The 16,478-nt window shown below is 40.3% G+C and overlaps 1 protein-coding gene across 19 annotated transcripts in view; it reads left to right on the top strand.

Moving 5' to 3' along the window:
- The window catches only part of AADACL3 (arylacetamide deacetylase like 3), a 189,815-nt gene that overhangs the window by 152,291 nt on the left and 21,046 nt on the right, over window positions 1–16,478 (top strand). For 7 of the 19 annotated variants that reach the window (XM_069546068.1, XM_069546060.1, XM_069546070.1 and 4 more), the window contains one exon: window positions 8,599–8,677. The exons of the other annotated variants lie outside the window; for them this stretch is intronic. The gene's annotated coding sequence lies outside the window, so the exon portion shown is untranslated. The remainder of the gene's footprint in view (window positions 1–8,598; window positions 8,678–16,478) is intronic. 19 annotated transcript variants of the gene reach the window in all.

The following is a 16,478-nucleotide window of genomic DNA, read 5'->3' as shown; positions in this document are numbered from 1 at the left end:
TGTGTGGGCTTCAGTAGTTGTGGCTCATGGGCTCAAGAGTTGTGGCTTGTGGGCTCTAGAGCAGGGGCTCAGAAGTTGCGGTGCATGGGCTTAATTGCTCCATGGCATAAGAAATCCTCCCAGAGCAGGGACTGAAGTGGTGTCCCCTGCATTGGCAGGTGGATTCTTATCTACTACACCACCAGGGAAGTCCCAGAAATGTCATTTTATGTTTAAAATGTCTATAACACCTAGCTATTTCTATTTTCATTGTCACTACTTCTATTCCATATCTCCTCAACAACTGTTTTCTGTACGTAAGTTCACTCTCTCTTTTATTCTATTTATCCATCCATCCTTTCATTTCTCCAGCAAACATTTTGATAGCATTTGTTCAAAACACAGTAAACAGAGTATCAAAATACAGTGTGATAAGTGCTGTAAGAAAAGATTGTTTATGGTGCTATGAGATCACAGAAAAGGATAAGTTTTACCTAATTTGGAAGGGAGATTCAGTGACAGCTTCTTGGAGGAGATGTTATTTGAGTTGATCTTCAAAGAATCAGTTGAGTTAGAAAGGCAAAGAAGATGGAAAAGGGCAAAATAACAACAGTGTTCCTTGTTTCTCCCCTGTTGTATAACCATTTGTTATTTTTTTCAATTAAAAATTGATGTATAGTTTGCTTGCAATATCACATTAGTTGTAGGTGTTTGTGCATGCATGCTCAGTCACTTCAGTTGTGTCCAACTCTTTGCGACCCTGTGGACTATAGCCAGCCAGGTTTCTTTGTCCATGGGATTCTCCATGCAAGAATACTGGAGGGGGTTGCCATGCCCTCCTCCAAGGAATCTTCCTGACCCAGGGTTTGAACCCACGTCTACCACGTCTCTGCCTTGCTGGCAGATTCTTTACCACTGAGCCACTGGGGAAGCCCCAGTTTTAGGTGTACAAGATAGCAATTCTATATTTTATAGGTTAGGAACAATACAAAGTTATAATATTACTGACTATAGTCCCTGTGCTGTACATTGCATCCCTGTGACTTATTTTATAATTGATAGTTTGTACCTTTTAATCCCCTTCATCTATTTTGTTCATCACCCTTCTAGCCTCCCTTTTGGCAACCAATAATTTGTTCTCTGTATCTGTGAGCCTGATTTTGTTTTGTTACATTTCTTCATTTGTTTTGCTTTTTATATTCTATTTAATTAAAGAAAAATACACTGTTTGTCTTTCTTTGTCTGACTTATTTCACTTAACCTTATACCATCTAGGTCCATCCATGTTATCACAAGTGGCAAGATTTTGTTCTTTTTATGGCTGATTAATATTTCATTGTATATGTACACCACATCTTCTTTATCCATTCATCTGTCAATGGACACAGATTGCTTCCATATCTTGGCTATTGTAAATAGTGCTACAATGAACAGTGAGGTGCATACAAATTAGTGTTTTCATTTTCTCTGATAAACACCCAGGAGTGGAATTGTTAGATTGTATGATAGTTCTATTCTTAATTTTTTAAGGAATCTTCATATTGTTTTCCAGAGTTAGCTGCACCAATCTACATTCCCAACAGTGCACAAGGATTCCCTTTTCTCCACAACCTTGCCAACACTTGTTATTTCCTGTCTTTTTTATGATAGGCATTCTGACAGAGATGAGGTGATATTATTATAGTTTTCATTTGCATTTCTCTAATGGTTAGTGACGGAGAAGGCAATGGCACCCCACTCCAGTACTCTTGCCTGGAGAGTCCCGTGGATGGAGGAGCTTGGTAGGCTGCAGTCCATGGTGTCGCAAAGAGTTGGATGCGACTGAGCGATTTCACTTTCACTTTTCACTTTCATGCATTGGAGAAGGAAAAGGCAACCCACTCCAGTGTTCTTGCCTGGAGAATCTGTTGAAAATCTTTTCACGTTCTTGTTGGTCATCTGTAGGTCTTCTTTGGAGAAATGCCTATTCAGGTACTCTGCCTATTTTAAAATTAAGTTGTTTTGATATTGAGTTGTACGAGTTCTTTTTAAATTTTGGATATTAACTCCCTATATATAATTTTAAAATATCTTCTCCCATTCACTAGTTACATTTTTGTTTTGTTGATGGTTCTCTTCATTGTATAGATGCTTTTTAGTTTGATATACTCCTTTTTGTTTAATTTTGCTTTTGTTTCACTTGTCTGAGGAGACAAAACCAAAATATACTGGATTTGTAGGCCCATGTCAACTTCTCTTATTTCTAATTTTATTCATTTAGGTCTTTCTCTCTCTCTCTCTCTCTCTCTCTCTCTCTCTCTCTCTCTCTCTCTCTTTTTCTGATGCACCACACCATTTCTTTTCCCTTGTTTCTATTTTTCTCCATAGCAGTTCTTAACATCTGGCATACTGCGTATTTCTACATATTCATCTGCCATGTCTTTTATCAGAATTATCCAGTGACTTCCCTCCTTATCCTTAAGAAAAGTGGAACCTAATCACAGTGGCTGAAAAAACTATAATGAATGGCTTCTGTTACCCTGATGACCTGTTTTTTTCTATGTATCTCCTCAGTCACTCTGCCTCAGTCACACTGGGCTCCTTGTTTCTTGAAGTCATCAGACTGCTTTCTGCCATAGGGCCTTTGCAGTTGCTTTTCCCTCTGTTCATATTGTTTTCATAGATATCTGCATGGCTAACACCCTCATTTCCTTCAGGACTTATTCTCATGATCAAACAGGTCTTCCTTAACTATCTATTGTAATCCCATAAACTCCCCTCCCCACCCTTTTATATCCCCTCCCTATTCCCCTTTTACTGTCTAGCAAATATCACCTTTTATCATACCATGCATTTATTTATTTAACTCTTTTATTCCGTGAAAACTGTAAGCTTCTTGAGAATGGGGATTTTTTATTCTCTTAAAATCATGTAAAAAGTCTCAACAAATAGTGGTCAAATGAATGAATGAAAGGCTGGAAATGCAAAGGCAAAGATGTAAGGGATTTTAAGAAAATGCTAAAACTAATTTGGTTTGGTGACTTCTGAAATCCCCGTTTGCATTGCTACAGTATTGTGGATACAGCAATGAGGCATCTCCTTCCTTAGACACTAGCTCAGTGCTGACTTTACTAAAGGGAAGGAAATATTTCACTTTAAGGGGTGGTAATGACTTTCTTTCTCTTCCAGATAATGTTGTTTTGAACCTTCACCACCACCAGGGCTTTTCCATATTACCAACCCGTGGGACTCTACTTCTGCAGAACTATGAATTTCCTGACTGCTGTTCACTGTCACATTACAGACATAAGGATGTGGAGGAAAGGGAAGTTGGAGTTTTCAGTTAATGGCCTCTTGGTGTGTAGGAGGCAAAACCATCTGCTGTGAAAGGGTGGAAGTAGGGTAGAGATGATAAAATATAAACTGTCACTGAAGAGATTGGGAAACATGGCTGAGGAGAGAAAACTAAGTGGTTGAGCAGAACAAAGTGTTTGGGAAATACGTAGTATGTCAGGTGTTTGATGTTCGTTTCTGCACAATGCATTATTTGTGCTATTGTTTTGTTAGGAAGATGAATGAATGAATTGAACCCCAATTCCTACTGTTAGAAACTGACAAGCAATAAATAATAATGTATTGTGATTTACCTATAGAAATTCCTATAGGAATCCTTGTTGTTCTCAAATTATAGGAGCTGCTAAAGGTGGGAGAATCCCATAAGACCAGCTAATCATTAGCATTTATGAAATGACCAAACATCTGATAAGTATATAAAGAAGGAGCATAGGGACCCTGGGACTTGCAAAAGGCAGGTCTTGGGGTTATTTTCTAGTCCTAGAGAGATTAACACTGAGACTGTGATTTACCAAGGATTCCTTGTGTGAGCTGTGCCTATTACCAGGCAAAGCCTCGGGAAGAACATCCACACTCAGAGCATCACTCAGGTCCCTTCCCTTTGGAATTAGGAAAGACTGCTGAAGATCAAATGTCCTAGTTCCTACCTTCATTCAGTTCAGTTCAGTTCAGTTCAGTTGCTCAGTCGTGTCCGAGTCTTCGCGACACCATGAATCGCAGCACACCAGGCCTACCTGTTCATCACCATCTGGAGTTCACTCAGACTTATGTCCATCAAGTCCGTGATGCCATCCAGCCATCTCATCCTCGATCATCCCTTTCTCCTGCTGCCCCCAATCCCTTCCAGCATCAGAGTCTTTTCCAATGAGTCAACTCTTGGCATGAGGTGGCCAAAGTACTGGAGTACTTGATGCTTTAGCATCATTCCTTCCAAAGAAATCCCAGGGTTGATCTCCTTCAGAATGGACTGGTTGTATCTCCTTGCAGTCCAAGGGACTCTCAAGAGTCTTCTCCAACACCACAGTTCAAAACCATCAATTCTTCTGCGCTCAGCCTTCTTCACAGTCCAACTCTCACATCCATACATGACCACTGGAAAAACCATCGCCTTGACTAGATGGACCTTAGTCGGCAAAGTAATGTCCCTGCTTTTGAATATGCTATCTAGGTTGGTCATAACTTTCCTTCCAAGGAGTAAGCGTCTTTTAATTTCATGGCTGCAGTCACCGTCTGCGGTGATTTTGGAGCCTCCAAAAATAAAGTCTGACACTGTTTCCACTGTTTCCCCATCTATTTCACATGAAGTGATGGGACCAGATGTCATGATCTTGTTTTCTGAATGTTGAGCTTTAAGCCAACTTTTTCGCTCTCCTCTTTCACTTTCATCAAGAGGCTTTTTAGCTCCTCTTCACTTTCTGCCATAAGGGTGGTGTCATCTGCATATCTGAGGTTATTGATATTTCTCCTGCAATCTTGATTCCAGCCTGTGTTTCTTCCAGCCCAGCACTTCTCATGATGTACTCTGCATATAAGTTAAATAAGCAGGATGACAATATACAGCCTTGACATATACCTTTTCCTGTTTGGAACCAGTCTGTTGTTCCATGTCCAGTTCTAACTGCTGCTTCCTGACCTGCATACAGATTTCTCAAGAGGCAGGTTAGGTGGTCCGGTATTCCCATCTCTCTCAGAATTTTCCACAGTTTATTGTGATCCACACAGTCAAAGGCTTTGGCATAGTCAATAAAGCAGAAATAGATGTTTTTCTGGAACTCTCTTGCTTTTTCCATGATCCAGCGGATGTTGGCAATTTGATCTCTGGTTCCTCTGCCTTTTCTAAAACCAGCTTGAACATCAGGGAGTTCACAGTTCACGTATTGCTGAAGACTGGCTTGGAGGATTTTGAGCATTACTTTACTAGCATGTGAGATGAGTGCAATTGTGCAGTAGTTTGAGCATTCTTTGGCATTGCCTTTCTTTGGGATTGGAATGAAAACTGACCCTTTCCAGTCCTGTGGCCACTGCTGAGTTTTCCAAATGTGCTGGCATATTGAGTGCAGCACTTTCACAGCATCATCTTTCAGGATTTGAAACAGCTCAACTGGAATTCCATCACCTCCACTAGCTTTGTTCGTTGTGATTCTTTCTAAGGCCCACTTGACTTCACATTCCAGGATGTCTGGCTCTAGATGAGTGATCACATCATCATGATTATCTGGGTCGTGAAGATCTTTTTTTGTACAGTTCTTCTGTGTATTCTTGCCACCTCTTCTTAATATCTTCTGCTTCTGTTAGGTCCATACCATTTCTGTCCTTTATCAAGCCCATCTTTGCATGAAATGTTCCCTTGGTATCTCTAATTTTCTTGAAGAGATCTCTAGCTTTCCCATTCTGTTGTTTTCCTCTATTTCTTTGCATTGATCGCTGAAGAAGGCTTTCTTATGTATTCTTGCTATTCTTTGGAACTCTGCATTCAGATGCTTATATCTTTCCTTTTCTCCTTTGCTTTTTGCCTCTCTCCTTTTCACAGCTATTTGTAAGGCCTCCCTAGAGAGCCATTTTGCTTTTTGCATTTCTTTTCCATGGGGATGGTCTTGATCCCTGTCTCCTGTACAGTGTCACAAACCTCATTCCATAGTTCATCAAGCACTCTATCTATCAGATCTAGGCCCTTAAACCTATTTGTCACTTCCACTGTATAATCATAAGGGATTTGATTTAGGTCATACCTGAATGGTCTAGCGATTTTCCCTACTTTCTTCAATTTTTAGACTCCCATAACGTCAACAATGAGAGTTACTTTTCAGAACAGAAAGTTGGATTAGAAGAATGCCCATGAGTGTGATATGATAATACTCTAGATAAGCAGAATAGGAATACAAGTAATCAGGAAAGGGGAGGATCAGGAATTTTAGAGGTAAGCCTAGAGCCATTAAGACTTCCAGAAGAGGTGAGGAGACATCTACGAGATCCAGGACCTGGGATTCAGGACAGGAATTCAGGGACAGGAAATGGTTAGAACACATCTACAATGGAATATGAAAAAAATTTCATATTCAGTTTCATATTCAATTGGTGCCATGGAGGACCAATTGGAGCCCATACCAAAAGAGAAGGAAGTAAAATAACATTTATAGGATACTATATACCTGAGATTTGTTTAGTATTTGTTCCATGGCACTGACACATATTTATATCTCATAACAGTTCTGCAAAAGTACCATAATGCTTCGATTCTGCAAATGGCAAAACTGAGGCCTAGAAAGCAAAATAAGTTGTTCAGGTGTACACACTAATAAGTGGCCATGTTGAGATTAATCATCAGTCTCCTGACTTGACATCCAGAGTTCTCATTAGCTCATCCCACTTAGGCAGGAAATTGTCTCAGCCAGGCCACTGGGTGACAAGATTTTTCTCATATTCTGGCAAAGGGCGTGTGTATACATAGGTGTTAAATGTCTTTCCGATGAATAGATATAAAGCTCTACTGACTGTTTTTCAGTTTCTGGATTCTTCTTATTGCCCAGAGTCTCCTTGTGTCTTCTTTCATAGGCATTGGCCCATGGTTGATCTTCCAGTGCTGTGGGCCCTATTTGCCACATATGGCTAAGACGGAAGGGTATTTCTCCTGTTTTCCAGGCCCTGCAGCCCTAATAGACATGATAGCTCTCTGCTAGCAAAGCTGGGGGATGGATAAAAAGGGAGAGGGAAGAGGAAGAAGGTCAATCCATCTATTTTGTCTCTTTCTCCCTTCCCCTCTCATAGCTGCCTTTGCCACTCTCAGGCTAGACTGGGGAAAGAGACCTCCAGAGAAACAAAAGCTTTCTCCTGTGTCTGCTTGCTCATTTTTTCTCTGAAAAATATAGATTTCTTGAACTCTATATTTCTTCCATGCTCTGGGGATCTGCTGAGGGCTATGTGAAAGTTGTTCAGTTGTGTCCGACTCTTTGAGACCCAATGGACTGTATAGTCCATGGAATTCTCCAGGCCAGAATACTTTCTTCAGGGGATCTTTCCCACCCAGGGATCGAATCCAGGTCTCCCACATTGTAGGCAGATTCTTTACCAGCTGAGCTATTGGGGAAGCCCAAGAATATAGGAGTGGGTAGCCTATCCTTTCTCCAGTGGATCTTTCTGCCCCAGGAATCTAACGGGATCTCCTGCATTCCAGGCGGATTCTTTATCAGCTGAGTTACCACGGAATTCCACTGAGGGCTATAGACTTCTGAAAACAAACCTCCTCCCTCATTACATCATCTAACCTGTTTTTGAAAAGCCACACTCACTATTTTAAATGGTGATCAGGCAGAGGGAATTCCCTCTATTCATGGAAGGGTAAACCTTTTTGTTCTATTTAGGTCTTCAACTGATTGAATGGGGCCCACCTGCATTGTGGAGGGCAGTCTGCTTTACTCAGTCTACCATTTCACATGTTAGTCTCACTCAAATCACACCCTCATAGAAACACCCAAAAATGTTTATACAGCTGTCTTGGGCCCCCTGTGGCCCAATTAAGTTGACACATAAAATTATCTATCACAGCTACTCTTGCCACCCTGAAGACCTTTCTGTTCCTTCTGATCCATGTCTATATCCTACTAACTCCATGATACCACATGTAAATTTGAAAGGACAAAATTGCCTCAGATGCTTCATTGGTTATTTGTGTCATCTCATCCACTAGATTCTACACTTCTAGATGGTGACAGCTTACTCATTAAGTAAGAGACACATAGATCTATTATATAACTGTATTCTTCTTAATGGCAAGCAGGTGGGTATTTACTGTTTAGAACTGTATGTTCCATCCAGTTGGAGAGCATGACCACTTGCCTTCCCAGGAAAGCAGCTAGGAAAGGTGAGTATTGGGAACCTTGAGACTGAAAAAGTTTTCTCAGACCTTCCTTCAGCCCTCTGCATGTCCTCACCCTGGGGCTCTGCCCTAGGACAGAAAGGGAAGACTGCTTTGCTTGTTCGCTCTTGCTGAGTGAGCAAATCTGGATATGAGAAGCTTTGTTTCAGGGTCACAGTCATACGGCACACCTAGAAGATTTCCTGGGTCTGAGGCATTGGTTGTGGAAGCTCTGGATAGCTGACATTTGTCTGGAGCAGATATCATCCATCTTGTGACTACCAACATTGGGGCTGGATAATTCTTTTTTATTATTATTAATTTTTATTGGAGTATATATGCTTTACAATGTTGGGTTAGTTTCTACTGTACAGCAAGGTGAGTCAGTTATACACATACATATATTCTCTTTTTTGGATTTCTTTCCCATTTAGGTCACCAGAGAGCACTGAGTTCCCTGAACTATGCAGTATGTTCTCATTACTGATCTATTTTATACATAGTATCAGAAGTGTAAGTATGTCAGTCCCAATCTTCCAAGTCATCCTCCCACCTTTTCCCTGCTTGGTGTTCATGTTTGTTCTCTATATCTGTGTCTCTATTTCTGCTTTGCAAATAAGATCATCTTTACCATTTTTTCTAGATTCCACATGTATGTGTTAACATATATTTGTTTTTCTCTTTCTGACTGACTTGACTCTATATGACAGTTTCTAGGTCCATACACATCTCTACAAGTGACCCAGTTTTTTTTCCTTTTTATGGCTGAGTAGTATTCCTTTGTATATATGTACAGTCAGGTATTTCAGTTGCTCAGTCATGTCCAACTCTTTGCTACCCCATGGACTGCAGCATGCCAAGCTTCCCTGTCTATCACCAACTCCCAGAGCCTACTCTTAACTCCATCTCATCGTTGATGCCATCCAACTATCTCACTCAGTCATGTCTGACTCTTTGCAACCCCATGGAATTCTCTAGGCCAGAATACTGGAGTGGGAAGCCTTTTCCTTCTCCAGGGGAACTTCCCAACCCAGGGATTGAACCCAGGTCTCCCGCATTGCAGGCAGATTCTTTACCAGCTGAATCCGCCCATGTATATAAAAGGAAGCCCGTATATATGTACTGGGCTGGATAATTCTTTGATGTGAGATGTACACTGTCAGATGTTTAACAATATATTTGGTCTTGACCTGCTAGATGCCAAGTAGCACCTGCGCCCCCTGTTGTGACAATCAAAAATGTCTCCAGACATTGGCAAATGTACCCTGGGGAGAAAAGCATTTAAGACCCTCTTATCTTGGGTTTTGTTCTTTACAAAACAGTTCCATCTATGTTACCACATCTGAGAGTCACTATATCTCTGAGAATCAGGAAGGAACCTGTTCTTTTCTCTCTTTTACATAGCTGGTCAAATGTCAGGAAAACAAATAGCACTTATAGCTGACTTTAAACTTAGAACTCTTTCTTTTATACATTTCTGAGGTCAGGGTAAGAAAGCTCCTTCAGGATGATTGATTTTAAAAGATAGTTACTTGACCCCACCCTGGTGGAGATGTCAGTTCTGAGTTGAGGAATAAAATCCTCATTAAAGTTTTGACAGAAGAATGCTATTTAAGCATTTTGCTGTTTTCAGAATTTGATTCTTCATTTTATTTTGATGACCTTTCATTTCACTGCTTTGAAAGCAAAGTTTAGGTGTCTTAAGTGGCTGGTTTTATTTTTGACCATTAGGGTTTCCAAACCTTTCAAACCTTTTATGATGAAGAGGAAGGTCCTAATAAACCTTGTTCACTTCCTCTTGGGGCTGCCTCATTGTGATAACAGTGTGTATCCAGTGGTCTTTTCCAAGAAAACCGAAATACAATACTGTCTTCAAAAATAGAAGTTTCCAGTAATTGTTACTGAGACTAGATCAGAAAACCAGAAGTACTGAAATATGTATCTGAAAGGCACAAACTTTCTGAGACTATAGATAATCTTATTTTCTGTTTTTTGAAAACAGAAAAGGTCCTGTGTTGCTTTTAAACTGGTGTCTAAAGGTAAGGAACTAAAGTTGGCTAAGTAAGGGTAAAATAAACTTGAGATTTTAATTAAATTAAAATACATTTATTTTTTCAGGATGTATTGCTCTTCCTTTGAAATGTAATTCAGCTTTGCTTAGATATCAGACTTTAAGTTCATCATTTTTGAATTATATGGCAATTAATGTTTGCTGTTGTTTAGTCACTAAGTCATGTCTAACTCTTTTGTGACCCCATGGACTGTAGCCTACCAGGCTGTCTTCCATGGGATTTCCCAGCAAGAATACTGGAGCAGTCTGCCATTTCCTTCTGCAGGGGATCTTCCCAACCCAAGGATCAAAGTTGTGTTTCCTGTACTGGCAGGTGGATTCTTTACCATTGAGCCACTAGAGAAGCCTGATTAATAATAATCAGTAATATTAAATGAGGGCCTACTTTGTGCTGCTACTGAAGCTGTTCTAGGAGGTTCAGTCTGGGAAGGCACTGTGCTGAAGCACAGAGCATGGCTAGAGAGTTGCCAAGATCTCACTTTTCTATACGTTTAAAATGTTTTAACATTTTCTGGACATTTGGCCTTATTTAAATTATGTAGCCTCTTTGAACCTCAACTTCCTAATTTCTAAAGTGCAGTAATAATATCAGCCTCATGTTGTGAATATAAAATAAAAAATAATATGAAAGCTTAAGATTAAATTAGTATTTAATATATTAATAATATATTATTATTAATTAATTTTGCTGAAGTTGAATGATTCTATGAAGACCTACAAGACCTTCTAGAACTAAAACCAAAAAATGATGTCCTTTTCATCATAGGAGGTTGGAATGCAAAAGTAGGAAGTCAAGAGATACCTGGAGAAACAGGCGAGTTTGGCCTTGGAGTGCAAAATGAAGCAGGGTAAAGGTTGACAGAGTTTTGCCAAGAGAATACACTGGTCATACCAAACACCATCTTCCAACAACACAAGAGACAATTTTACCTATGGATATCCCCAAATAGTCAACCCTGAAATCAGATTGATTATGTTCTTTGCAGCTGAAGATGGAGAAGCTCTATACAGTCAGCAAAAATAAGACCTGGAGCTGACTGTGGCTCAGATCATGAGCTCCTTATTGTAAAATTCAGAATTAAATTGAAGAAAGTAGGGAAAACCATTAGACTATTCAGGTACAGTTCAGTTCAGTTCGGTCGCTCAGTCGTGTCCGACTCTTTGTGACCCCATGAATCGCAGCACGCCAGGCCTCCCTGTCCATCACCATCTCCCTTACAGTGGAAGTGACAAATAGATTCAAGGGATTAGCTCTGATAGACAAGAGTGCCTGAAGAACTATGGACAGAGGTTCATAATACTGTATAGGAGGTGATGACCTAAACCATCCCAAAGAAAAAGAAACGTAAGAAGGCAAAGTGATTGTCTGAGGAAGCCTTACAAATAGCTGAGAAGATGAGAGAAGTGAAAAGCAAAAGAGAAAGGGAAAGATATACCCAACTGTTATGCAGAATTCAAAGAACAGCAGGGAGAAACAAGAGATCCTTCTTAAGTGAACAGTGCGGAGAAATAGAGGAGAACAATAGAACGGGAAAGACTAGAGATCTCTTCAAAAAATTGGAGATACCAAGGGAACATTTCATGGAATGATGAGCACAATAATGGACAGAAAAAACAAGGACCTAACAGAAGCAGAAGAGATTAAGAAGAGGTGGCAAGAATACCCGGAAGAACTATACAAAAAAGGTCTTAATGACCCAGATAACCATGATGGTGTGATCACTCACCTAGAGCCAGACATCCTGGAGTGCAAGGTCAAGTGGGACTTAGGAAGCATCACTACAAACAAAGCTAGTAGAGGTGATGGAATTCCAGCTGAGCTATTTCAAATCCTGAAAGAGGATGCTGCTAAAGTGCTGCACTCAATAAGCCAGCAAGTTTGAAAAGCTCAGCAGTGGCCACAGGACTGGAAAAGGTCCATTTTCACTCCCAAAGAAGGGAAATGCCAAAGAATGTTCAAACTGTTGGACAGTTGTGCTCATTTCATATGCTAGTAAGGTAATGCTCAAAATCCTTCAACCTAGGCTTCAATAGTACGTGAAATGAGAACTTTCACATGTACAAGCTGGATTTAGAAAAGGTAGAGGAACCGGAGATCAAATTGCCACATCTGCAAACTTGTATGTAGGTCAAAAAGCAACAGTTAGACCCAGACATGGAATAATGGACTGGTTCAAAATTGGTAAAAGAGTATATCTGGCTATATACTGTCACCCTGCTTATTTACCTTATATGCAGAGCACATCATAGGAAATGCCAGTCTGGATGAATCACAAGCTGGAATCAAGATTTCTGGGAGAAATATCAACAACCTCAGCTACGCAGATGATACCACTCTAATGACAGAAAGTGAAGCGGAACTAAAGAACCTCTTAATGAGGATGAAAGAGGAGAGGGGAAAATCTGGTTTAAAATCCAGCATTCAAAAACTTAAGATCATGGCATCCAGTCCCATCAATTCATACAAAAGGGAGGGGAAAAAGAAGAAACAATGACAGATTTTATTTTGGGGGGCTCCAAAATCATTCAGATGGTGACTGCAGCCATGAAATTAAAAGATGCTTTTTGAAAGAAAAGCGATGACAAACCTCAGTTCAGTTCAGTTCACTTCAGTTGCTAAGTCATGTCCAACTCTTTGCCACCCCATGAATCACAGCACACCAGGCCTCCCTGTCCATCACCAACTCCCGGGGTTCACTCAGACTCATGTACATTGAGTCCGTGATGCCATCCAGCCATCTGCTCTGTCGTCCCCTTCTTCTCCTGCTCCCAATCCCTCCCAGAATCAGAGTCTTTTCCAATGAGTCAACTCTTTGCATGAGGCGGCCAAAGTACTGGAGTTTCAGCTTTAGCATCATTCCCTCCAAAGAAATCCCAGGGCTGATCTCCTTCAGAATGGACTGGTTGTATCTCCTTGCAGTCCAAGGGACTCTCAAGAGTCTTCTCCAACACCACAGTTCAAACGCATCAATTCTTCGGTGCTCAGCCTTCTTCACAGTCCAACTTTCACATCCATACATGACCACTGGAAAAACCATAGCCTTGACTAGACGAACCTTAGTCAGCAAAGTAATATCTCTGCTCTTGAATATACTATCTAGGTTGGTCATAACTTTCATTGCAAGGAGTAAGCGTCTTTTAATTTCATGGCTTCAGTCACCATCTGCAGTGATTTTGGAGCCCTCCAAAATAAAGTCTGACACTTTTTCCACTGTTTCCCCATCTATTTGCCATGAAGTGATGGGACCGGATGCCATGATCTTCATTTTCTGAATGTTGAGCTTTAAGCCAACATTTTCACTCTCCACTTTCATTTTCATCAAGAGGCTTTTTCGTTCCTGTTCACTTTCTGCCATAAGGGTGGTGTCATCTGCATATCTGAGGTTATTGATATTTCTCCTGGCAATCTTGATTCCAGCTTGTGTTTCTTCCAGTCCAGTGTTTCTCATGATGTACTCTGCATAGAAGTTAAACAAGCAGGGTGACAATATACAGCCTTGACGTACTCCTTTTCCTATTTGGAACCAATCTGTTGTTCCATGTCCAGTTCTAACTGTTGCTTCCTGACCTGCATACAGATTTCTCAAGAGGCAGGTCAGGTGGTCTGGTATTCCCATCTCTTTCAGAATTTTCCACAGTTTATTGTGATCCACACAGTCAAAGGCTTTGGCATAGTCAATAAAGGAGAAATAGATGTTTTTCTGGCACTCTCTTGCTTTTTCCATGATCCAGCAGATGTTGGCAATTTGATCTCTGGTTCCTCTGCCTTTTCTAAAACCAGCTTGAATATCTGGAAGTTCACAGTTCACATATTGCTGAAGCCTGGCTTGGAGAATTTTGAGCATTACTTTACTAGCACGTGAGATGAGTGCAATTGTGCAGTAGTTTGAGCATTCTTTGGGATTGGAATGAAAATGGACCTTTTCCAGTCCTGTGGCCACTGCTGAGTTTTCCAAATTTGCTGGCATATTGAGTGTAGCACTTTCACAGCATCATCTTTCAGGATTTGAAATAGCTCAACTAGAATTCCATCACCTCCACTAGCTTTGTTCGTAGTGATGCTTTCTAAGGCCCACTTGACTTCACATTCCAAGATGTCTGGCTCTAGATTAGTGATCACACCATCATGATTATCTGGGTCGTGAAGATCTTTTTTGTACAGTTCTTCCGTGTATTCTTGCCACCTCTTCTTAATATCTTCTGCTTCTGTTAGGTCCATACCATTTCTGTCCTTTATCGAGCCCATCTTTGCATGAAATGTTCCCTTGGTATCTCTAATTTTCTTGAAGAGATCTCTAGTCTTTCCCAATCTGTTGTTTTCCTCTATTTCTTTGCATTGATCGCTGAAGAAGGCTTTCTTATCTCTTCTTGCTATTCTTTGGAACTCTGCATTCAGATGCTTATATCTTTCCTTTTCTCCCTTGCTTTTCACCTCTCTTCTTTTCACAGCTATTTGTAAGGCCTCCCCAGAGAGCCATTTTGCTTTTTTGCATTTCTTTTCCATGGGGATGGTCTTGATCCCTGTCTCCTGTACAGTGTCACGAACCTCATTCCATAGTTCATCAGACACTCTATCAGATCTAGGCCCTTAAATCTATTCCTCACTTCCACTGTATAATCATAAGGGATTTGATTTAGGTCATAGCTGAATGGTCTATTGGTTTCCCTACTTCTTCAATTTAAGTCTGAATTTGGGAATAAGGAGTTCATGATCTGAGCCACAGTCAGCTCCTGGTCTTGTTTTTGTTGACTGTATAGCGCTTCTCCATCTTTGGCTGCAAAGAATATAATCAATCTGATTTTGGTGTTGACCATCTGGTGATGTCCATGTGTAGAGTCTTCTCTTGTGTTGTTGGAAGAGGGTGTTTGCTATGACCAGTGCATTTTCTTGGCAAAACTCTATTAGTCTTTGCCCTGCTTCGTTCCGCATTCCAAGGCCAAATTTGTGTGTTACTCCAGGTGTTTCTTGACTTCCTACTTTTGCATTCTAGTCCCCTATAATGAAAAGGACATCTTTTTTCGGTGTTAGTTCTAAAAGGTCTTGTAGGTCTTCATAGAACCGTTCAACTTCAGCTTCTTCAGCGTTACTGGTTGGGGCATAGACTTGGATTACTGTGATATTGAATGGTTTACCTTGGAAACGAACAGAAATCATTCTGTCGTTTTTGAGATTGCATCCAAGTACTGCATTTCAGACTCTTTTGTTGACCATGATGGCTACTCCATTTCTTCTGAGGGATTCCTGCCCACAGTGGTAGATATAATGGTCATCTGAGTTAAATTCACCCATTCCAGTCCATTTTAGTTTGCTGATTCCTACAAACCTAGACAATGTATTAAAAATAAAAAGACATCACTTTGCCAGCAAAGGTTTGTATAGTCAAAGCTATTATTTTCCAGTAGTCATGTACAGATGTGTGAGTTGGACCATAAAGAAGGCTGTGTGCCGAAGAACTGATCCTTTTGAATTGTAGTGCAGGAGAAGACTCTTGAGAGTCCCTTGGACAGCAGGGAGATCAAACTAGCAATACTAAAAGAAAATCCACCCTGACTGTCCATTGGAAGGACTGATGCTGAAGCTGAAGCTCCAATAGTTTGGTCACCTGAGGTGAAGAGCTCACCCATTGGAAAAGACCCTGATGCTGAGAAAGATTGAGGGCAGGAGAAGAGGGCAACAGAAAATGAACAGAGAATGAGATGGTTGGATGGCATCACTGATTTAATGGACATGAGTTTGAGCAAACTCCAGGAGATAGTAAAGCATGTGCAAGCCTGGTGTGCTACAGTCCATGGGGTCGTAAAGGGTTGGACATGACTTAGAGACTGAACAACAACAACAGCAATTATTTAGTGTTAATAATAAGTGACATAAAATGAAAATTATGTAACTATAAATATCAATATAAATGTGTTAATCATTGTTTTTGAGTATATTGAGTTAGTTTTGAATAATTATGAACATTTTTGATCAATAAGGTGGGTTGATTTTTGAGGATTTCCATGCTTTTCTCCAAATTGGGTCTATTTATTTTTTATGTTTTTATTTTTCTGATTTTATTTTTGAGTGCTAGTGTTACTTCCCTATCCGTAAACAATCATGTGAATGGAAACCTATCTGTAAATTTGAAACAAATATCATTGGAGAAATGGTGTCTAGAACTAGTATATCATGGATGACATTTATTTGGGAAATGATTTCAGGACTGCAGGTGATGATGGCATTTTAAAAATTATTTTAAAAAT

The sequence above is a fragment of the Ovis canadensis genome, chromosome 12 (assembly GCF_042477335.2).
Source record: "Ovis canadensis isolate MfBH-ARS-UI-01 breed Bighorn chromosome 12, ARS-UI_OviCan_v2, whole genome shotgun sequence".
NCBI classification, from domain to species: domain Eukaryota; kingdom Metazoa; phylum Chordata; class Mammalia; order Artiodactyla; family Bovidae; genus Ovis; species Ovis canadensis.
This window is presented reverse-complemented; position numbering and strand designations above follow the sequence as displayed.